Genomic DNA, 25,201 nt, shown 5'->3' with positions numbered 1-25,201 from the left:
TGTGATGAGTAAGGATGGAACTTTGGGGGATGAAGTAAATGAAAGGGTACAGCAGGGAAGGAAGGTTGTTGGCACACTGAAAGCAGTGATGAGAAATAGGGAGAGTATGGAAGTTAAGAAGTCACTGCATGATGGTATTGTGATCCCTACCCTGACGTATGGAAGCGAGGCGTGGACCTTGCAAGAGGGGAACAAGTCAAGAGTGAAAGCAGTGGAAATGAGTTACTTGAGAGGAGCATGTGGAGTGACATGGAGGGACAGGTTGACGAATGAAGAAGTGAAGGAACGTTGTGGGGTAGATGTGGATGTGGTTGAAAAGATTAGGAGAAATACACTGAGGTGGTCTGGACATGTGGAGAGGATGGAGAATGAAAGACTGACTAAGAGGGTGTATGTAGGTGAGGTGGAGGGAGGGAGAGGGAGGGGTAGACCGAGGATGAGGTGGAGGGATGGAGTTGAGAGGTATATGAGGGAGGGGGGGGTGAGTTGGGGGGAGGGGAGTCAAATGGTGGGTGACAGAGTGACTTGGAGGCGTTTTGTCTGCGGCCACCCTTTGCGGGATTAGGGCGTCGGGCTATAGATAGATAGATAGACCTCTCACCACTATGGCTTCATTTTTTTTTTTTTTTTTTTTTTTTGTCCGACTCTAGACAAAGGCTTCAGGGCCTATATCTCGGGGGCAGTAGCCTATCCCAAGGCCCAGTAGTCCTCCTACACCTCCACATGTCACCATTTTGGTGCTAACACCCACCGTCCATATTGAATACATCCTAGGGCTGTCTCATACAGGACTGGTGTATTGGTACTAGCAGAGGTACTTTTATGACATGTCAACGGGTCATCTGGTAGATCAGAAAAGTTTTTTTTTTTTTTTTGAAATTCAAATCCTTAAATTGTTCCCTGCCCAAGCCGGGATACGAACCAGGGTTCAACAGGACTGCAGGCCACCTCTCTACCGATTCAGCCACCGCCTCCCCCTCTACAACCAGATGCCTTTAACTCAAGTGACTGGGCATGACCTAATTGTCATCTCTGTCCTAAAGCTGCCATTCCTCCAACACCACCCTCAATCACACACATTTCAACCTCCTTAATCCCTTCCCCCCTTTAATTTACACCATCTTCAATTCTGTTACATCACTCTATCCCTCCTCATCGTCAGCCTACCTCCCCCCCTCCACCTCACACCACTTCTAATTTTTAGTTCGCCACTCCATCCTTCTACCTCTTCCTGAATCCCTCCCCCACTTTAACTTACACCACCGTCAATTTTATAACTTCACTCTATCACTACCTCATCTTCAGTCTCCCCACCCCTCTCCACCTCACTCCTACTCAATCACATTTTCCTTTCTTTCCACATGTTGCTTCACTCTATCCCTCCACCTCATCCTCAGTCTTCCTCCCTCCCTCCACCTCATCCTGTCTCCCTCTCCCCCTCCACCTCATCCTGTCTCCCTCTCCCCCTCCACCTCATCCTGTCTCCCTCTCCCCCTCCACCTCATCCTGTCTCCCTCTCCCCCTCCACCTCATCCTCAGCCTTCCTCTTCCCCTCCACCTCACTCCAATTCGATCACATTTTCCGTTCTCTCCACATGGCAAAAGCATCACAGGGTACTCATCCTAACACTTCAGAACATCCACATCAACACCCTACCATTCCTTAATTTCCTTACTAGGCGGTCTCTTCCTGCAACTCCACATGCTCCCCAAACTAAACCTAGCCATATGATAGAATTAACCTAAAATCTCACACACACACACACACACACACACACACTAACTCCACATGCTCCTCTAATCCTAACCTAGCCATATCTTCAGAAAATTACTTAATATAACCACACTAATCTTAACACACCCCAACACCGCCCAGTAGATTATGAGGAAATAATTACCAAACCACAATGCTTTACAAAATTCCATAAGCTCTTTAACTTAACCTAACCCAACCTAACCTTTAAGGAATCTAACAGTAAAATAATTTTAACACAACCAAACCAAACCTACAATTAAATAATAATAATAATAATAATAATAATAAAATGCCTGAGCAAACCTCATTACAATGTTCCCAATTATTCGGGCTACCGTACTGTTATCTCGCTTTTGTTATATTTCCATCAATTACCTTATGGCACCTGAAATTAAATGAAGAATGGGTTGAGCGAGAAAGAGAGAGAGAGAGAGAATTAAAAAGCACTGCTGGCCATCACAGGAGAGGATAAGGAAATATGGGAAAAAAATGAAATGGTTAAGTTCAAGAAAAGCTGAGAGATGACCAGGAAAATCAATAAGTAGTAGGAAATTACGAGACCAAATCTAACAAGACTAAAAATAAATAAATAAATAAGTGGAGTACACATTAAGTCTAGAGATGTGAAAGGTGAATGGGGGGGGGAGGGGGGGCCATGACACGACCTATAAAAAAATACTTATATGGTTTGCAAAAAACAAATGAATAAATGAGCAAACAAAGATTGTGTGGCAAACCATCCAATCCATATACGACACTACCGGTATCTCACGGAGGGTACAGTTGTGGATGTGCAGTTATCCAATAAGATAAATAACATTATACTACGTAAAAAGAAAAAAAAAAAAAGGAGGATGCTATTGGCTCTATTAAACCCATTTTCTTTACCTTAAAAAAAAAAAAATGCTTACTGGATCCACTGTGCAAGACGCTTTTTTTTTTTTTATATATATAAAGTATACAGTAGATTTTAATTCTGTTATCCTTTCACTCCATTACAATAAATGAGTGTGAAAATAACTCAAAATCCAGCACTTATGTACGCTGCATAAGAATTTTGTAACTGTTTAAGAGAAAGTATCAATATTAGTCTGCAGTTGTAATACATGAGGGAGGGGGAGGGGGGGAAAAGTGGGTTGGGGAAAAGGCAGTCAAATGGTGGGTGACTACGACTTGGAGGCGTTTTGTCCGCGGTCACCCTTTGCGGGATTCGGGCTATAGATAGATATATATAATTGTGGTCACAAGCAAAAGTTCACCCAGTACTTTCTGCTGGCTTGGGCACGGGGAGATTCTACACAAACAAATGGTAGGTGAGAGAGAGAGAGAGACTCTCACCAACTTGGAGAGGAATGATTAACCAGCTGCCAACAATTTTCTGATGGCTTAAGTAACGCAAGGCATTACATAATTTGCGTGATTCCAGTATGAAATTTACAACAAAAGAGTATGAGACTGAAAGATACCCATATATATTCACTTGGAGAAGAATGAGAAATATTGCCAACAACCATTCTGCTGGCTTACGTACTGTAAGATATTACACAAAAATTTGTCTGAGTAACACCTGTAAGAAGCACCCAAAAGATTATGAGAAAGATAATCTGTGTCACTTAGGAGGAAAGGGAAATAGGGAGGGCAGGACAAAGCTGGCAGAAGATTGTCGGTGAATTCTTGTTCACTGCTACACATAACAATAACTCTTCCACACATGGCCACAAGCTTCTACATGAACTATTTTGAACACAACACTCTCTTGGTTAAAGAATGCCTGACAGGTGGTTGAGACTTTCACTTAACATTCATTTTCCCAGGTCTATGACATAATCCACTTCAAAATGAAACTTCAGGAGGTCGTTTCAGTGACTCAAAACATGTCCATCTGCTAAAGTTTTCCAGTCACTTCTTTAGAACATACTCTATCACCACCAGATGTCAAAATGCAACTTCAGGGGGTTATTTTTGTGGCTCATATTTTCAATTCGCCAAACCCCCCTTCAGTGGTTCCTTTTTGTATCTCCAGTAATTCACCATCCACACACACAGCTAAATCTACATCAGGCACTGTACTCTATCATCCCACACACTGCCTAACAGACTCGGTACCTACATCTCAACATTTAGCATCATATCTTAATTCACTCACTGTCAGCAAATCTTTATCAGTCACTGTAATTTCGCCTTAATCTTCAAATTCCCTCACAGACTGGCACCATCTCCCTCCAGATGGTTTTCAATGTGCATCTTTGGCTGGTAATTTCTGTCATGTAAATTTTATCAAAGTGCACATCATCATTTCTCAAAAACACAAAAATGCATCATTATAATCATTTCCCAAACAAAATTTATCATCATTTCCTACAAACACAAAAAACATCAATAAGAATTCCAGGCTCACATTCTATATTGCTTTGATTTTACAGCAGCTTTTCCATAGTGATTTAATCTGCACATTACACCTCAGCATCTTCTTTGTATGGGAAGCGGGAAGACCAAAGATGAGAGGGACGCCGTGGGGAGGGATATTAGAGACTGTGGTGTGAGCTTGAGAGAGGAGGCAGCTAAATGGCAGTTAGGGTAAAGGAGATTTGTTTATGGCCACCTCTTAAGGGATTAAGGTGCTTGGCAAAAGATACATAGATAAACAAATGAATAGATAATGCCCTGTATTAGATAATGCTGAGGTGAAATACGGAAAATAAATCACTAAAAAGATGCTACAAAGCCTTCCATGGCATCTAGAATACACCCGAGCTTAACCAATTGCCTTCTACAGTTTCATCTTAACTTGGCCCAGATTTGTTTATACAGCTCATTAGCAAATAAAACCTAGGCTAGAGCCGTCCATCCTTTCCATAAGTCACTTGCATCATATTCTGGTATAAATCTTTTACAACTCAAACTTTACAATTCAAAGTGCAGAGATGGCAAATTTAGGCCGTTACAATGAAAAAAGTATATTTAACACACACCCTACACAAACTGCAGGATTAAAATATATAATGTATTGCACTAAACACTGTATACATACTAAAAATATATCCTGTACCTCTTAGAAACTATACAGACAACTACTACTTTATCATAACCATCGTGTTTCTTTTCCCACCTGCAAGTGGATGTGGTAGGGCCTAGAAAGCTAATCAAAGGCATACAGAATTGTGCACACTGCAATTATGAAAATGAATCATGTATATGCACTGTAAATAAAATAATCTTTCAGTCATTAATAAATCCATATACACTGCAATTATATAAATTATCGTATTGCTCACAATAAATGAAAATAATAGTTGCATACTAAACAGTTTGCTAGTTTACAGGAAACCATTGTGCTTGTCACTGTGTAGAATCATCTGAAGACAGCAGTATATTTAATGAATGGATGGTAGGTGCCCCCACCTACCACAAAAGCATTACTGTAATGTATATGTATGATTCATATACAAAAATATTTTGAATGATATGATTCATAAATAAAAATATTTTTAATGCAAACTACATGCCCCCCCACCCCACCAAAAAAAAAATCACCATATAAAAACTTGCAAGTTTACGAATTCACTCCACCTACAACAACAAACAGTTCGGACAGACTCCTGGTGGTTCAGTGTATTCAGGTGCTATAACCAAGTGCGACCCACAAGGATCCAAACCAGAGGAGTGGCTGGGGCCCCCCCACCCACACACCACCACTCAAAGACAAGCGCTTGGCCACTGGCCAGAAATGTGTGGAGTAAGTAGGCCAGAAAAAGTCCCAATGCTAATGGGCAAAATGAAGAAATGTGTGACATCTGAATGGCTGAGAAATGTGCAGCATCTCAGGTTGGGAGATCAGATAAGCCTTGATGGCCCTTCCCTTGGAGCAATGCATGTCAACTATTTTTATTGTTGTAATCCCTGGCCATTATAGTGCTCTCATCTGGCACCAATAAAGACCCAAACAATGTTAGATGCGACGTGATTGTCACACACGAGGGCTGAGTGCACGTAAGAGGGCATGATCATCCACTAGGTGTGATGATCCCATCATCCACCATGTGTGCCAGGGCTATTTCCACCACAGTCAGTGCTGACTCCTTCTCTAGAAACTCCAGGGCCAATGACATGAGGCACGACCGGTGCATGATGCAAACAACAGCTAATGGCACACCCTGGCAGGCTGTGTTGTGTGTGTAGGACCCAGCCATTCACCTATCACACACTCACTGACCTACCAGGAGCACAAGGACTGGGGCCAGCCTATGCAATTCACTGAAGGCCAGTGACCATCTACTGTACTTGCCCTTGAGCAGCAACCTGTGAGCGAGGGTCCTCAGCTGTTTCTTAGTTTTGGACCAGTGTGGGTCATATTTGGTTGGAATGCCTGAATTCATTGGACTACCAGAGGTCTGCCTGTTGACATGGTTGTCTCAACTGTGCACTGGTGTAGGTAGAAGTGAATTCTTCTACTTGCAAATTAGAAGTGAATTCTTCAACTTGCAAATTATAAAGAATTTTTTGCATCTACTAGTATGAACTTTACAGGCAAAACAATTTTACATATTAACTACACAGTTTGTTCCATGTTTTTGTGGTAGGTGGATGTGCCCACCATCCACTCACACATGTACTACAGCCATCTGGTAACTGAGTGACAGGCCAATGGTTTACTGCAACCCAGGATATCCATTAATTCTTAACTTTACTTAAACTCCCTTACATAATGTACGGTAGGAAAGCCCTACCACTATAGCAGGCATCTACAGTATATGGTACACACACATGTGAGTTATTGAATTTCCTACAAATTACAGATAAGATCATTATTTTTACTGCTGTCATTATTACTATTTATTTTTAGTTTAATAAAACTTCTGAAAGACATCCTAGTGACATATTTTCATGATGTACGGTAAATATATAGTACAAAAACATACCAGTTCTGCAAATGTCTACCCGTTTCTAATTTTTCACAATACATACTATTAATATGGCACAACCTGCATTTCTATCTATCATCACTATCAGGTTTCTGACTCTTTCACTAATACTACTACATTATAGTTGTGCTACAGACTAGTGACAAACGGTGCTCATTCCTACCTCATAACTAAGGATTCCTGAATTTCATGCAACCACAACTCAGCATTCATGTTATGGCAGTTGTCCAGTTCCATCAGGTGAGGGGAAAACAGCTTGCACCTCCTCCTCGATGCCACAGTCCTTTTTGCCAGTGAAACAATGGCAAATCAGTCCCCAGACTTAAACCTTTATGGCCCACATCTGGCTGCCGCACCTTACACTTGAACACCTGGCATCCAACCCCTTCAAAAACGGCCTGAAAGAGCACGTAATCAATAATAACTGACAACACGTTACATGTAGTTCATCATCATCATCATCATTTTTCCTTTTACTGCCATAATAACTTACTCCATCATCACTCTTGGCTATAAATGTCAGTGTCAGGTCACTCATCACAATCATAATCCACATCCAGACCTGCCTTCCCACCCATAGATGGGGTGAGGTAGGGTCCAGAGAAGAAAAAAACCTAACAGAGAGAGAGACACCGGTAATCAATATTCGATGACGGGGGGGGGGGGTTCAACCAGTGGAAAGATTTGAAACATCCGTCATTTCTTTGTTTTCTAACCCACACCCTTTTCCTTTTCAGGTGATGCTGATGGGAGGATGGTGACATGGAAGCAATCAATTTCTGATGAACCCTTACACGATTAAGGCACCTGGTCATACAACAGACAGAAATTTGTAAGTACTGGCATTCCACAATGTGGTAGTAGCAGCTGCAACCCAAGCTCATCAGAAAATGAACTCTGTGGACTGCAGACCGAAGTTGGCCAGCCAAAAGCACTGTAGTGTTACTCCCACTACCACACCATCAGATTGAGCCATCCCCATAACATACAATCTAAGCCCTATCAAACCCTGAAACACTAACCCTCGATCTGACTTACACCAACACTAACGTGGGGTTGACTGAACCCCATTTTCGAAAAAAAAAAGAAGTCAAAAATAGAAATTAATTCCTTGGCATACATGGAAAATCTGGCCTTTGTACTTCAATCTGTGTGAAAAACCAATGACCTGAAACTGAATGTTAACACTAAGGTGGATTAAAAAAAAAAAAGAAAGTGTAAAAATACTGATTAATGACTATGCTGAAGACCATTGCTAATATGGAGACAACTGCAGCTGCAGGCTTGGCTGTAGATACACAAACACCCTGGTAGTGGGAGCCTCTGCTAACATACCCACAGCCTTGGGGCAGCACTAGGAAGTGTGTAGGAGAGGGACGAAAAAGGTTGTTTCTTTTCCTTTTTTTTTTTTTTTTTGAGTCAAAGAACGAATAGTGTGCAATGGATTTTTTTTTTTAACTTATACTTACCCCCGTAAATGAACAACAACAACTAATTATTGATCACCATGGCTATAGCCATTGATTACAAAAGAATTCTTACGATTATTATTATTATTTCTTTTTGAAAAACGAAAAATCTTCCGTATGCAAAATGAAGACTATAATCTTATGTTACACCGTATGTCCTGTACTTGAACTAATGAGCAGAGGTGTACGTAGGAGTGTACAGTGTATGTACTGGTGTACAGATGTACTATTCTCAAAATAATTATATTCCTGCCAATTATTTCCCCCAAAAACTAACACCTATAAACATTAACGTGGGGTTGAGCCAACCCCAAGCATACTTTTCAGCATACAAAATACAAGTGAGCTGCACCACACTACCTCCTTTCAAGAGCAGTTGTGTGGCATGAAGGTACTGGGAGACCCAGCATCCTGGGGCCCTTATCTCCCCATGATCATATTATCACCTGGGGGGGGGGTCACCTCAACCCCACGATAGTATAAAAAGCAGGGGGCTGTCCTGTTATGGCCATGTCCTGTCTGGGGATTCCCAGCAGGGAAGGTGGTGTAAGGAATTAGGAAGAATATTTTGAGATTTTCTCATCCAGCTCCCCCGCCTAGGTATAAACGCCTCCCTAAACTCTCTATCCCCCCAATGGAGAATGGTGTACTGCCGGGGATGGGCAACTCCACTGGGTACATGTTTCAGAAGAGCCTAGGGCTAGAACCAATACTACCATTAATATTAAATGAATAACATGGTAAACACTACACATTAATATACACTTTCAACACATGAGGCCTTTCCCAAATTGAATAAAACTGTCTGTACTAGAGAGGCTAAATATCATACAACTTTAATTCACCCTTTCAGTACAGGAGGCCTTTGGGAATTATTTTCTTACAATATAAGGTACAGTGGGCTCGCACAGTATGTATGATCACTGCGCGAATTGCATAGTACAAGAGTGACCAAAATCATAATCACAAAACTCTGTATGTGCGAGTTTAGCCACAATACGCGAGGCTGAGGCAAGGAGTGGCCCAAAACCGCTGTTTTCCTAAACTACACGACCCCGCCCCCCTACACGACATGGGGCCTCCAGAAAGTGAAAGTGAGGAACCAGCTACATTGTCTGATCAAGTTCCTGTAGATAAATAGGAGGAAGCAATATCAGTCATGTCAACATTGGACTTCAAGGGTTTTTTGACCAAAGTGACTGAGTCAGAGGTTCGTGGGGAAGGTGCTCAAGAGGAGTCCAGTTATGAGGAGGAAAGTGTTGGTGCGGCAGCCAGTGCTGCAGGGGAACTCCGAGTGTGTTGCCGCGCCTCGGAACCTCTGCTAATTAACCCATGGACTGTGCAATTACCTTTTTTTTTTTTTTTTTAATCCCATCCTGTGGCATGCAATTTTTTTTTTTTTCTTCTTTATAAGACTGAAGATAAACATCCAGGGCATCACCTGGTAAAAAAAAAAAAAAAAAAACTAGCACCATGCATAAGTTTGCATACGGGTGGTGGAAAATAAAAAAAAGTTTTTGTTTATTATAAACTTTATGAAAAATCCAGGCCATCATCTGATGAAAAAAAAAAAAAAAAACTGTCCTTGCATAGTATCATGTGTACGTTTGCATAGGGCTATAAATAAAGAAAAAAAAAATTATAAACTTGAAGATCAACATCCAGGATATCATCTGATTAAAAAAAAAAAAAAAAAAATCTACGTCCTTGCATAGCACCATGCTTAAGTTTGCGCAGGGGTATAGTGAAAAAATGGGGGGGGGGAATTTGTTTAAACCTGAAGATAAACATCCAGGACATCTGGGAAAAAACTCCCTCTCCATCCTTGCATGGCGCCATGCGTAAGTCTGCGTGAGGGTGAAGTACTTAGCGGTGATGCACGGCCACTGGAAGGTTAGAACGGCCTGAGCTGTGGCTCGCAATCCACAGGTAAGTCCATCATGCCTGTCGTATTGTTTTTAACCCTTTAACCGCGGGCACTGTTTTGACCCGACTGGCCTCCCCCGTGGGGGTTCCAGCCAAAATGTAAACAAATTTAAACCTTTATAACTCTGCACAGAATAAATCTAGAGCGAAAAATAAGGTACCATTAGAAAGTACTAGCCTTCTGCTTTGCAATGATGTAGGTTTCATGATTTCGTTGACTATCACTGGATGGGCAGTGCCATTAGAAGTGAGCGATCTAAAATCACTATTTTTCGCTCACACACCATTACCAAATGCCAACCTCATTCTGATAATAATACTATAAACATATATGAACACTGCACATATGATAAACACCCACTCTGTGTTCGCTGAGGCAGGTAAAAGGCACTGTAATTGCCCGCACTTCACTGCCACATCAGTGGTGTTGTCACTCACACAGCTGGACAGATACTGATGCGTGTTTGGTCAGGGGTGGGGTGGGGGGGCCCGGGGGGTGGGAGGAGGGAGGTGGGGGTCGGCTGGAGTGAAAGAACTTAATAGCTACTCTCCCTTGAAACAATTGGCGCGTGGAAAAAACGCGCGGTATTCAAAATATTCACAAACATTCGAGAATGACACCCGCGGTTTGGTCCAGTTTTTGCAATGTCATTCTGGGATGACACCCGCGGTTAAAGGGTTAAGGTGACTTACCATATTTCTGTTATTTTAGATATATCTGTAGTACATGTCTTAAAAATTTACCCTTTATTATATCTCTAGGGTTAAAAAAAATATCAAGGTCTGAGGGGGTCCCGCCCATGTGTTATTCTTCTCATAAGATCATGTATTCACGTACGCAAAACCACAGTGCGCAAGGTCGTAGACCGCCCATCCACTCGTGTACTGTGCGAGCCCACTGTACAAGAGTTAGTCTTCATTAACCCCTTCAGTACTACACCTGGAATTTATGTGGAGGGGTTCTGCACAGCCTTCAGAAGCTCCTTCAAAACAAGCATTCTGGAATTAATTTTTGACAGAGGAGATAAATTATTCACTTGTTCATTCACAAAGACTTCAACAAGCTTGCATGTGTTGGCCTTGATCACTTAACAGTGGCTCTCCATGTTGCTTGAACTCTAGCAGCCTCTCTCTTCAATCCCTTATCTTTGACCTCACACTATGACCTTGCCCCAAGTATTTCTTGGTCCCTCAACATTCTCACCTTTCAATCCTCTGTACCCAGATGCCGTCCTCCATCCTCTCCACATGCCCAAACCATATCAATCTATCCCTTCTCATCACACCACTAATACATTCAAGTCCCATCCTTCATTAACCTGCATTCACTACCCTTCCACTGCTGAATATGGCAATCCCTTGGTCATCACAGTTTTCGTTATCACTAGATGAAAGTCTGCACTCCTGCCATTATCGTGCATTTCTTGAATAAAAATTATCACTCACCTAAGCAGCTTTCTGAAGATAATTATGGTGCAAAATCTGTGGTCTCTGATGGTTTTGACGGTTTTAAAGTTGAGTCCATACTACAGGAGTTAATATCATGTGATGGAGACCAATAACTATCCACCCCTAATCTCAGGTCCTTACTGTGCCCTTTTCATCATTTTCTATTAACTTAACCATGCCTATGTGTCTTTCTAATACAGGGTGTCCCCAAAAAATACAGGGTGTCCCCAAATGATGTAATTCACTAAACTTTTTTTCTGGTTGCGTTCTAGACGTGTGGGAGTTTCCTGAAAGATTCATCATCCTAGCTCAACCATGACACTCTCAGTCGAGCAGCGAACAAAAATTGTGAAATTTTACCAAGAGACTAAATCATTAATACAGACACTGAGAGAATACCAGAAACAGTTTGGTGTTAGAGACGCCCCATCTATACTAGCAATCAAGAAAATTGTCCAGAAATTTGAAAGCCATGGAATCTGCCAGAATAGACATTGTGGAAATTCTGGAAGAAACAAATCTGTTCATACCAAAGCAAACATCGAGCTGGTCTGTGACTCAGGGTCGCGAAGTCCAAAGATATTGCTCCGTAGGCGTTCGCACGAACTTGGCAAGTCTAAATCTTCTGTCCAAAGAATTCTGCGACATGTCTTCAAGTCATACCCATATAAAATTCAAATAATGCAGACTCTTGACTGATAATGCCAAGGTGCTGCATGTCCAAATGTGTGAATGGTTTAACCAAATGCTGGAAGAGGATGAAAAATAGGTTAAAAATGTTTGAATCTCAGATGAGGCACATTTTCATTTGGATGGCGTAGTGAACAGCCAGAACTGTCACTTTGGGGGGACAGAGCCTCCTGATTTTGTAGCCACAAGGCCACTCTATAGCAAAAAGTGCACTGCCTGGTGTGCACTAAGCATTAAAGGGATCATCAGACCCTTCTGGTTCGAGGACGACAACGAGAATGCGATGATGGTCAATCAGGCAAACTACTGCGATGTCATACGGCAATTTTGTGTTTGCCTTCTTTGTCATCGCTTGACCTTGAACATGCAGTGGTTCCAGCAAGATGGGGTGACACCCCACACAGCAACTGAGACTAGAAATCTTCTATCTGAGAAGTTTAGGGACAGGATCATTTCCCTGAAAACTCCTCATATCTGGGCTCCACATTCGCCTGATCTCAGCCCATTGGACTTCTTTTTGTGGGGTTACACTAAAGTCAGTGTGTACCAGAACAACCCTGGCTCAATCCCTGAGCTCAAGAATGAGATCGAGGTGTTCATGAACCATTACTGCTGACAAATGCGAGGAAGTAGTCCAGAACTTTCCTGCGAGAATTAGGGAATGCCTTGTCTGCCGTGGCACTCATATTAAGCATGTCATTCACACCGCAGAGCGCCCATAAATAATCATAATATTGACATAATTCTAACTCTAAATAAAATTTTAATGTGTTTATTTGTCGTTAAACTTTCACTGATCTATGTTTTATATCTTTTGTGTTATAGAAAAATAATAAACTCTTTGTGACACCCTCTACTTACAATAACAGTATGTATGCATTTTATGGGTCTAATTTGGGTTTACAAGTGGGATGCCTAGTACCAATTAACATAATTCCCTTAAGTTCTGTGCTTATGTTATCATGCAGTTTTGTTACTACACACCAGACGCGGTACGAATTATGTGTGATAACAAAGAGATCACTGTAGAAAACTTGTAAAGAAGTCCAACTGACTCCACAAAAGGAGAGGGCTTCCCCTTCCAAACAACAAGCACCCTCTTCAAGCACAGACTAAAAACTTGTTACAGACCAGGTGTGGCCAATGTGAAGGTGGCATAAAGCTGTCTCCACTGGTGTGACAAGCCCAAGTAACTGAAGAAGCCCCACCTTTTCACAACTAATAGTTATGCATCTTGCGATCCCAATTACATCCCACCATTCTTACCAACACAAAATGTGTCCATATGATGGGTAAAAATCCGACAGAGGCAGCCAAAGCTAAGGAGACTGGGATATCACAGGATATGACAAGGATTATCTTTAAAAATTGTATTACTCATGACACCAAACTCCAATGAAATGACATTTTTCGCTTACAAAAAACATGAAGTTTGGTTTCCTGACAAAGATGGAGTCTAAAAAAAAATCAATTCGTGCCTAAATCATTCTGGTTATGTTAGGTTGGTAGGGACGACGCTGTTAGTGGTTTACAGACCATGGAGCCAAATTAACCCAAAAGACCAACACAGGCAGCAGCCATCTGCCATGGTTTGCATGTACAGCTGATAACGCTTTGTGTTTAATATGTTTATAAATTATACATTTCTAAAACTTTTTAAATCCATCATTATGATAATTATGCTATAATTTAATGAGAAAAAAAATACCAATTGTAAATTACCATAGGCTATATGCATGGGTCCTCTCCTGTAGTTTACCTGATGTCATGTACCCACCATGAATGCTGAGCTGTAAGAAAACTAACAATTATGCTGGTCCGGTGCCATGAAAATTAGGCCCTCGATCAGCAGCATTGGCTACTTCTGCCACCGTGCTACATGATAAAAGCTGCAAGAGGCTGAAAATCTGGGTCAAATAAAGGTGAAACAACTTTAAGGATATGTCTGGTGGCAATAATAATGAAACTAGAAAGCACTCAATGCAAATACCTACGCCGATCCAGATCCGCTCCAAAATTTTATCAATTCTTTCTTGGCCCATGGCCCACCCTTCCACAAAAGTTAAATGAAATTCATTGAAAACTTTTATTGTGTGGGATACATACTGTAAGATCCAGACCCGGATCCACACCAATATTTAATAAATTCTTTCTTGGCCCACATTTCCACAAAATTTATTGAAATTCATTGAGAATTTTTGGAGACGTGGACACTCAAACAAACAGGTGAATGCATAACCACTTCCAACTTGGCTGGCGGAGGTAATAACCTCAAACTTCCTCAGGTGCAATGGGCTAAATACGGTACCCAAACACCGGCGGCAATTAATCACCCATTTCACACTAATTTGGCAATTCTCACCTTCTCCACTTCATCACGAAGCCCTGCCGCTATCTCAGACTTCTTCAGGCGGCGCTGGAAGGCGAAGTTCATTTTCATTTGAGGAAAACTGAAATCACAAGACCAGGCGAGAACCCATGGACCCACTTCCAAAGCCCAGCTTCTTTGTACTGTAAACTGGAGAAAAGGAGAGGCATATTAGCTCTCAAAGGAACAATGAGGCTCTGGTAAGTAATTCTTATGCATATAATTGTGGGTTTAAGGGCAAATAATTATTTCAAAGGCAATTTACCAACCTTCCTTTCTTCTTCCAAGATGTCTGCCGTCTCTTCGTCAGCCAGTCAATCGGCAGGGTTACCAAGTCCAACACCAAAGATATTGCTAAACTTGCTCTCAAAAGGCGCTAGAATGTCGCCAAATCCAAAAATTTCTACAAGATAGCTTGAAAAGGGTCTTATCACTGGAATAACCCTTAAACTCTAGACATAAATAACAAAGACATAAATAGCAAGGTTACCTTATTTTAAACCAATGATGCTATTAATTAGTTTCAAAAAATCGCTAGAATATTGCCACGTGTTAAATCTCTACTAGCTTCAAAAAATCGCTAGAATATTGCCACGTGTTAAATCTCTACTAATCATCGAAATATTGTCAAAACTCTAGAAATACAGCAGAATGCGACTAAATTTTTTACTAAACACGTGAAAAAATGCTGCTAGAAAAGTTACTCTTCCCAGATCTAGCAAAAGAAAAAGCTAAACTAACAACACTACCCTGGGACGTATTTCGGGAGCCCCCAAAATAATCCTCACATACATAAAACTGGAGTATATAGCCTTGAATATTAAATCAAAATTGACAAGCCATTCGAAATCTCATCAATATCTACGCGACAATACAACATCCACAAGCAAGTTTGCATAGTCACCATTAACGTCAACTTTGAAGCCTCAGTTTCTCCTATTTGCTTTTCACTTAGAGTTTTAGAATAAATCACCACAACCATGCTCTCCTTTAAAAGCCCGGGGATTAATGTGAATCGGAAAAGCAAAACAAAAATAAGTAGTGTGGACTGAAGCGTAGTTGGGGGAGGAGGGAGACTGCCCCGGGAAAATTAAAATCGGAATAACAGCCTAGACAGTATTATTTAAAACTGCCAATCCTCCACTCTAAATACTGACTTGCAACAACAGATTAACACGAAGATGGTAGTCATGAAGAAGTGCTATTGAAAGATGTTTGGCTGTAGTCTTTTCTGCAACTAATCTACAATATACAGAAAAAGGACAAAAATCTCCGCCTAGTTATAATGAATGAACTTTATTTCTGGATTTTACTTATCTTCCCTCCTTGAATCCGGGTGATGCCCTATTTTTTAACTTGAATTCTTGCTAATACATTGTTTTATCTATCATCATCATCATCACCATCCTTTTCATCACCATCATCATTATTTTCATCATCATCATCCTTTTCATCACCATCATCATTATTTTCATCATCATCATCATCACCGTCATCATTTTCCTCCTCCTCCTGATCATCATCATCAGCAACATCACCACACCTCTTTTTCCCACCTGCAGGCGGGGGAAGCAGGGTACAGAAATCCAGGAAAAGAACTGAAGAGTATGATGTAGGGGAACTAATTAACAGTATGACCAATGAAATGGGCCACACACTCATTCACTCACCATCCAAACCCCCGGAACCCTGACTCCAGAATATAATTCAGTCTGGGAAAGCATCTCACTCTGAAGGGGTTTATTATGGCTATATTTAACACCTCCAGTTTGAAAAGTTTATCGAGGCTGAAACAAATGGGTTAGGGCAGTGACGTAGCCAGGTTTTCAAAAATGGGGAGGTGGAAATAGGGTGAAAATGTGCACACATTATCAACACTCTTCTGATCTTAACCTGGCCCAAATGTTTCGTCACTTTGCAACTTCTTTCATGAAGTTCTATGGCAATGACAGTACCAAGACCTATAGGACAATACAACGGCCAAGACATCTTTTCCATTGCTCTTCGTGACTAGCATCAATTTCAAATACTAATCTATTAAGAATTCAAGATAGAGAAACGGCAAATTTGCGCCAGATTAGAGTAAAAACATCTCGTAGGTGTTAAATTATGATACTTCATAAACTAAATCTGACCACTTTAGACGGCCCTCATATTTAATGATGCCACGAGAAAGATGTAAACATACTGTAACTGCTTATACAAATTTGGCTGTCAGCCACAGAATCAATTTTATTGTTGTCACATTTGCTTTCATAACTTCTCTGGTGTTTAAGGCTTGATTCACAATAACAGAGTTACTTTTCGGTTTTCCTCGAGTTGTGGTTATGTAACAACATCGATACTAATTACAACCTTTTCATACGTACCAAACCTCTCCCATTTTAAGGGTTGAGGAGACTGGTTTTCTTCTAGCCTAGTTATTACGGCCACAGTGTCTTGTTTCTGATGAGTCATCATTAGTCCTCTGTCATACATAGTCAAGTATCTGACTACGACAACTATGTGAATCCATTCCACAATAAAGAGGACCCTTTCAACTGAGCAGCTGATACACCTGTACATATCATGCCGCTGGGGTTATTACTGTTTACGTAATATGTGGCTCAGCACGATTTTGCCAGTGGATCTGGCTGGTCAGACCATATATATCCTGAACATACAGTACGTCCATTTCCTATCTGAACGCAGTGTGTACAATTTTTACCAAACACGCATACAGTAACATGATGGCATTTTGTCCCATTTTAGGAATAATGACTGGTTTTACAAGCACTACTGTGGCCTTCGTGATCAATGCACTAGATGGCATCCAAGTGAGGTGACAAGATAAACTACGGGTAAAATGCCATATTTTGTGACATTGGCATCACAAAGCGTCTGACTGTACTTCATGAAGGTATTTATTGTGGAACTTTGATACTACACAGGGCATCAAAGCCCTGCAAAAGTGTTACGCGATTTTCTTTCAGGTCTAGGGGTTATCATCCCATCCTATTTTCTTCATCCTTGTTGCATAATCACACCGGATATTATCTACCCATCCATCCTGCATCTCAACAGCATGTGTGATAAATAAAAGTGGACTCATCAACAGTCATTTAAACCCGTATTCTCCGTATTCTCGTTCACTAGTAAGGTTCCCTGACACCTCTTCCTTATTAACCTTCCAAACTACCCATTAATATATATTTTTTTTGCTTCTCTTATCTTTTTAACATCTACATATAGTCCATAAATAACACACAATAATACAGTAACGAGGCAGAATCAGTAACAAACCAGTAACAAAAAGGTGTTAGTAAGCTTCCCAACCGTACAAGAACGCCACCCTTAATCTCCGGCTGTGGTTGGCATGAACGGAACAAAGACCACTAAATAGGTGTAGTCTTGCTTTCTTTAGTTACAAGATGATGTGAAAGAACTCAATTTCCCAGGAACAGCTGGTTCAGTAAAATTATCCTTCTCAATGAATCTCCTCTGCAGACACGTTCGGAAAACATCATAGTATGCTCTACACTTTTCCAGTTCACTTAAGAATCGAGGATGCAATGGATATAACCCGCCCCAAATCTAACCCGTGGCTGGTGGGCAACTGAGGGTGTTCGTCCTTCCTCGAGACAAATGCATTACTGAGATCCCTTAATTATCGCTCATAACTGGTTCTGAACATGACACGTTATGATGGAATTGCCCGATAATGATTAAACAGAACCTATGGGATTGATCCCAACTTGTATATGGCACCCAAGCTCAAGTCCAAATTTTCCCTTTTACGACAATTTAGACCTACCGGTACTAAATACATAAGTACTGTTTGGGTGAGTATCAGAAACACAGGTATGGTTAGGTTAATAGAGAGTGATGACAAAGGTCACAACACGGAAGAAACACGTACCACTGACAGACCCGAGACGGGCTGGAAGTAATGGGCTCTGAGGCTAGGCGGTGGAGAGCTGGCGGTCTCCATCAACTGGGATTAACCTCTAGAGTAGGGCCTCATCTTTGAACCCATCAGAAACCACAGACAACGCACCATCATTGTCAGCAGAAACCAGCTTAGGCGAGCGATAACTGTTTCCGAGACGAAAAATGTGCTATAAAGGTGGGAGTGCAAATTCCCATCTCGTAATGATATTGAAAACTGCTGTAACCAAGGGATTACTGTACTTTATCAGTAGTAACATACATAGTCAAACATGGAATACAATTCTAGTTGGTTTGTTTTCATCTGAGAGAAGTAGACCCTGAATATCCGAGTCATGGTTGTGTGAATTTCGACAGGTCTTTGCTATGAGGCAGGCATGAGTGTCCTTGGTTACTGGTCAAATTTATTCTCCAGCCTGACTACATCTGGCCATTAACGGAGCTAAAAGAGGTTGTAGATCTTTGCCAGACGAGATTAGACTATAGCACAGTAAGAAGGCATTAAACCTCCGTTTGTGTATCAGATCTGAGGCCAGTATTTTTAAAGCAGTTCAGGAAGTAGAATGAAATTCCATGTCGGTAACTCGTGTATCAGAAGCAGGAGAAAGATTTGAATTAAACTTCCCAGGTGAGTTCGTCTGATGATATCAATTAAACTTCCCAGGTGAGTTCATCTGATGATGTCAATTAAACTTCCCAGGTGAGTTCGTCTGATGATGTCAATTAAACTTCCCAGGTGAGTTCGTCTGATGATGTCAATTAAACTTCCCAGGTGAGTTCGTCTCGTTACTTCTGATGTCTTCCACTGTATAAAATTTTCCAACCATGATTTCAGGGGGGCCAGCCACTCCTCACGAAATTTTACATTCCCAGAAATAACAATGGGGGCCAGCTTTGGCTCTGATATCGCAGTACATGTTGTACAATGGACTCTCATCCATAATGTGATATTTGGAAGCTTGATCCCCCCCCTCCCTCCCCAGTGATTCTTGGGGGTTGGCCCCTCTCAAAAAATAAAAATGATCAGTAATTGAGCATTGTGAACTAACAGATTTCAATGAAACTTTAAAGGTCGGTTCGCCTGCTTCGTTTTATTATGTCCTCCACTGTGTAAAATATTCCACCATTATTTTGGGGGGATTAGCCCCCTTCAAAACTTATACAGAATACAAAATAGGGGAAAGGGGGCTGGGCTGATGGGATTTTGATATCTTAGTACATGTTGTGCAATGGACTCTCATCCTTAATGTTGTATTTGAAATGCGTGACCCCTGCAGTGATTATTGGAGGGCCAGCTCCCTTCCTCCCAAAAAAGAAAATAAATGAGATATAGGGGAAAGATTCGACTAGCACTTCCCGGGTGAGGTCGTCTGGTTACTCTAAAGGTCTTCCACTATATACAGTTTTCCAAAAGTGATTTTCCGTGGGTCAGCCTCCTCAGCTAAATAGAAACTCTCAGAAATGAAAGATGGCAGATATGGCTTTGATATCTTAGTACATGTTGTAAACTGGACTCGTCTGTAATGTGATTTTTGGGGACAATGCCTTCCCAAATGATCCATGGACGGTCAACCCCCTCTTTAAAAATACAGACGATTAGAAACAGGAAAGAGTGACTTTTTTTTCTTTCTTTAATCGGCATACATATAGCAGGATGGGGTATGCAGTTTCCATGTCTCTCTCGATGCACAAGAAGCACATCTACTTTATCTTAATGGCAGAAGTACAATAACAGACAAATGAAAGTGCAGGAAGATATTTATTGCATACATCTTAGTAAAAACATTGTACTTTTATTTTGCACAATCGCCGATCTGCCAAAAATAGGGGGGGGGGGGTATATCCCACATGCCCCCTTCTAAATCCATGCATTCTATGACTCTACATCTTTCATAACTTCTTCGTGACTAGCAGCGCATTCTAGTGTTAATCTATTATTACACCTAAGCGCTGAAGATTGAGGGATGGCAAATTTAGGCGAAGTTAAGGCAAAATGAATAAGAAATCCAAAAAGTGTATCCAATGGTGTTGCCCATGCTGCCCGTACAACACTTCCCACACAAAGGTAGTAAGAAGTGTGAGCTAGGGAAAGGGCAGCGAAATGGCAGGGACAGGGCGACATGGAGAATTGTTTGTGGCCACCCTTTACAAGATTAAGGCGTCTGGCTATAGATAGATAGATAGTTTATTTTTCACACACACATTATCCTTACTGACTACTGACTTCCCGAGAATATAGTAACAACACCCAAAACAGCCACATTCAAGCCTTGTTACGACAAATACATTGGGCAACACATGTCTTTGAGGCGGGACCATACATTAAGTTCACTTATTTCCCACTAGTTATTCACAGGTAATCAGTAATAATAATAATAATAATAACAACAACAACACACAACTAAGTACCAGAAAAATAACTAAATTACCAAATTAAAACAATATACGGTAAATATGATAGTTTTGGTTTCTCTGGCAAAGTTGTGCAGATAAATTACCAAAACAAAGAACACAAACAAGGTGAAAACAATATATAATAACGTATGGAAGAATGGAAAACGTATGGTAGGCAGGAAATAGTGAAACATATGGAATTTTTGACTATGGTACTGCATGAAGTGAGAAGGGCAGTACTCTAGTCACGGTTAGGAAGCTTACTACTACCTCTTCCTTACCGCTTTATTTCTGATTCTGCTCCGTTACTCTATCCGTGTGTGTGTGGTTCATGCGATCTATGTCGATATTGGAAGGACACAGAAGCAAACCAGGGGATATTAATGAGTAGTTCGAAAAATAAATCGTTAAGGAAGAAGTGTTAGGGAGACTTCTTCCCCAACGAGAAGAGGGGTAAAGTAGCAATTTTTATTTCCAGTGGATATAGATAAATATACGATGGAATAAAACAGTATAATAATAAAGCTGGGAAGCCGTGTATGTAAGTCGAATGGAGAGTGTGTGAGTGATATTTTGAGAGAGTGCATGTTAACTCTATGGCAGCTACTTGGTTTCTGCGCCTCTGCTCGTCTCAGTTCGTTGTTAGTCGGTCATATATCGGTGTCGGTTCGTATCTCAGTGTCAGGCTTCGAGAGTCCTGTGAGCTGTTCATATCTTGCTTCTTTGTTTCGAAAAATATGGTTTCCTCATCTTCGTGATTAGGGATGATAGGGTGGAGAGCGACTATGGGTTTGGAGGTGTTATTAAAGGTGAGATAGACTTTATTTCCCCGTTTTCTTAGTGATTTATCGTGCATATTAAGCCTGCATATCCTTCTGGTCATAGGAGGCCTCGTAGCCCCTATAATATTGCATCTATAGTTACAGTGTCACATGAATGCTATTCAAAGCCAGTGTTACGAATCACAAAATTTATACGCTCAAAGGCCTGGCTAATTTGATAAAGTTTATCCTAAATTAACGTTTTCTTTGAAAGCACCAGTAGAGTACGATAAAATTGAATGGGTAACTAAAGTACTTAGAATCAAATTTTGCTGATTATTATTGGCTTATCTTGTAATATCAATATATACCCTTTACCTACACCGCAGGGGTGGCTGAGTGGTCACCGTCACTGACTGAAGCTGCCGGCCCATCAGTGCCAGGGTTCGAATCCTGGTATGGGCAGGTGGCGTCACTCGACTCAGATGCCCATCCATTTATAGGTTGGTAGGTAAAATGAGTACCTACAGTAACACTTAGGGGAGGTAACTGGGTAACCTGGATAATGCAGTGGCACTGCATCCCACGATACTGGGCTAATGCCACATGCTCAAAGTCCTAAGTTTTGGAGATGAGCAAGAAGGAACGTAACAGAATGGAAAGAGAAAGGAAATGTGAATAGGAGGAGAAAAGGAAGGAAGGGAGGAAAAAGCATTTGGAAGAGAAAGGGCAAAATAAACAAGTATGATATGGGTTTGAACACAATGAACAGACCACTAAAATAGTTCATCAGAGTAGTAGTAGCAGCCTAGCACTACAGTAACCCCAGAACCATCAACCACAGGCAATAAGCCGTTCCTGCAGGGCCATCCCAAGCAGTAAGTAAGCCCATGTTTCCACGGCGAGGTTTGGTTCCCGGATGGACGCTACATTTTCGTCTCCACTAAGTCAACAAGGGGCACCATAACAGGCTCCACCTCATCCCGTAATTTAGCTATATAATTACCACCAATTACCTGGGTTACATAAACACCAATTATCTGGGTTACATAAAACCATTAGGCTTGTAATTTAGTGTGGAGCCATCTTATGAAGCGGTAAGCAGCACTAAATCGAGTGAGTGGATGATGATCGCTACCACCAATATCATTACGACAGCGATGTGAAGGGATTAATTTCATTCAGGTTATGCTTTCCAATGTACTAAAAGCCATCCCAGGAAGAAGCAGGCAGCATTACATCAAGGGAGTGGACGATCACCACCACCCGTAACATTACAGTGATGTGAAGGGATATATTTCGTTCAGGTTATATGACAGAAAGGGATGTGAGATGGGGGAAGGTCAGTGGGATGGTTGGGAACAGGGCGACATGGAGGCGATTGGTTTGTGGCCACCCCTTACGGGCTTAAGGCGTCTGGCGATAGATAGATAGACAGACAGATATGCTTGTACTAATCTTTAATAATAATTGCCAGTCCCCACACCCTGAGCGGCAATACACGCAGGCGAGGCAATTCTGGGGAGGCTATATTGGGTGACTGGACAGGATTGGGTGATGGAGGGAGAGAGGGAGGATGAATGGATGGATGGAAGGAAGGAAGGAAGGATGGATGGATGGATGGAAGGATGGATGGATGGATGGATGGAAGGAAGGAAAGAAGGAAGGAAGGAAAAGGAAGGAAGGAAGGATGGATGGATGGATGGAAGGAAGGAAGGAAGGAAAGAAGGAAGGATGGAAAGAAGGAAGGAAGGAAGTATGGATGGATGGATGGATGGATGGATGGATGGATGGAAGGATGGATGGATGGATGGATGGAAGGAAGGAAGGAAGGATGGATGGATGGATGGATGGATGGAAGGAAGGAAGGATGGATGGATGGATGGAAGGAAGGAAGGAAGGAAGGAAGGAAGGAAGGAAGGAAGGAAAGAAGGAAGGAAGGATGGATGGATGGATGGATGGATGGAAGGAAGGAAGGATGGATGGATGGGTGGATGAAAGGAGGGAGGGAGGGAAGGAAGGAAGGAAGGATGGATGGATGAAAGGAAAGAAGGGAGGAAGGAAGGATGGATGGATGAAAGGCGGGAGGGAGGGAAGGAAGGAAGGAAGGAAGGAAGGAAGGAAGGATGGATGGATGGATGAAAGGAAAGAAGGAGGGAAGGAAGGAAGGATGGATGGATGAAAGGAAAGAAGGAAGGAAGGATGGATGAAAGGAGGCAGGGAAGGAAGGAAGGAAGGAAGGATGGATGGATGGATGGATGAAAGGAAGGAAGGAAGGATGGATGGATGGATGGATGAAAGGAAGGAAGGAAGGAAGGAAGGAAGGGAGAGTAGAAGGGTGAAATGGACGGGATGATGCTTTGTATATCAGTGTCTCAGCTACCTTTACACACACACACACACACACACACACACACACACACACACACACACACACATTTTCCAAAATGTATCCAACTGTTCCCCGGACATAATAACACACACACACACACACACACACACACACACACACACACACACACACACATTGACGCCTACGTATTGATGTGGTATTAGGTCGATTACTGCAGTTAATGTGTCTAGGGAAATATTGGAGGTGTGTGTGTGTGTGTGTGTGTGTGTGTGTGTGTGTGTGTGTGTGTGTGTGTGTGTGTGTGTGTGTGTGTTGCAATGATTACTGCGGTGGGCGATAGGCGTGGATAAGGTGAATGCGCAGGTAACTTGGAGAGAGAGAGAGAGAGAGAGTATAGGTAATGTGGTGGTGGTTGTGGTAGGTGTAGTAAACAGTTATAGTGCAGTGTGGTAGCTGTGGTGATGTAGTAGTGGTTGTGGTGGAGTGTGGTTGCTGTGGTGTAGTGTGGTAGCTGTGGTGGAGTGTGGTAGACAGTGAATGAGTGTGGTGGTAGTGTAGCAGGCTGCGGTACCGGTGGTGGTTGTGACAGAGCGTGGTAGTGTGGCAGTGTGGTGGAGTGTGGTAGAATGTGGTGGCTGAGGAAGCTGGTGTCCTCTCAAACCCCAGGACAAGATGTGTGGGCGTGGAAGAACCCAGAACCCCACACCCACACCCACACCCATATCCACACTCACACCCACATCCACGCCCACATCCACGCCCACAAGGTAAGCACAGTTTGTATATATTCTCTGTAGGATTCATTGGTAACATTGCCGCTCGGGGCAGTGTAACTGGTCATTCTCGATTTAAATGTTACTGATTTGTCTAGTCCCGGGCCCCTACGCTGCTGAGGTGGATATGCAGGATTGGATGATGATGACGATGATGATGATGATGATGATGATGATGATGATGATGATGATGAAAGTGATGGTGATGATGATGATGATGATGATGATGAAAGTGATGGTGATGATGAAGATTATGATGATGAAGTGGAAAAAGATAATGATGATGATGATGATGAAAAAGATGGTGATGATGATGATGAAGATGAAAAAAATGATGATAATGATGATGATGATGATGATGATGATAATAATAATAAAGGAGAAAAAGATGATGATGGTGAACAGGATGAAAA

General features: G+C 41.7%; 1 pseudogene; it reads right to left on the bottom strand.

Annotated features, from left to right (window-relative positions):
- LOC145395698 (uncharacterized) overlaps positions 1-25,201 on the bottom strand; it is an 84,319-nt pseudogene that overhangs the window by 41,514 nt on the left and 17,604 nt on the right.

Source organism: Coenobita brevimanus, chromosome 33 (genome assembly GCF_032717465.1).
Source record: "Coenobita brevimanus isolate Jiangsu-jjx chromosome 33, ASM3271746v2, whole genome shotgun sequence".
Classification (NCBI taxonomy): domain Eukaryota; kingdom Metazoa; phylum Arthropoda; class Malacostraca; order Decapoda; family Coenobitidae; genus Coenobita; species Coenobita brevimanus.
Note: the sequence above shows the minus strand (reverse complement) of the source record. Positions and strands in the feature narration are given on the sequence as shown.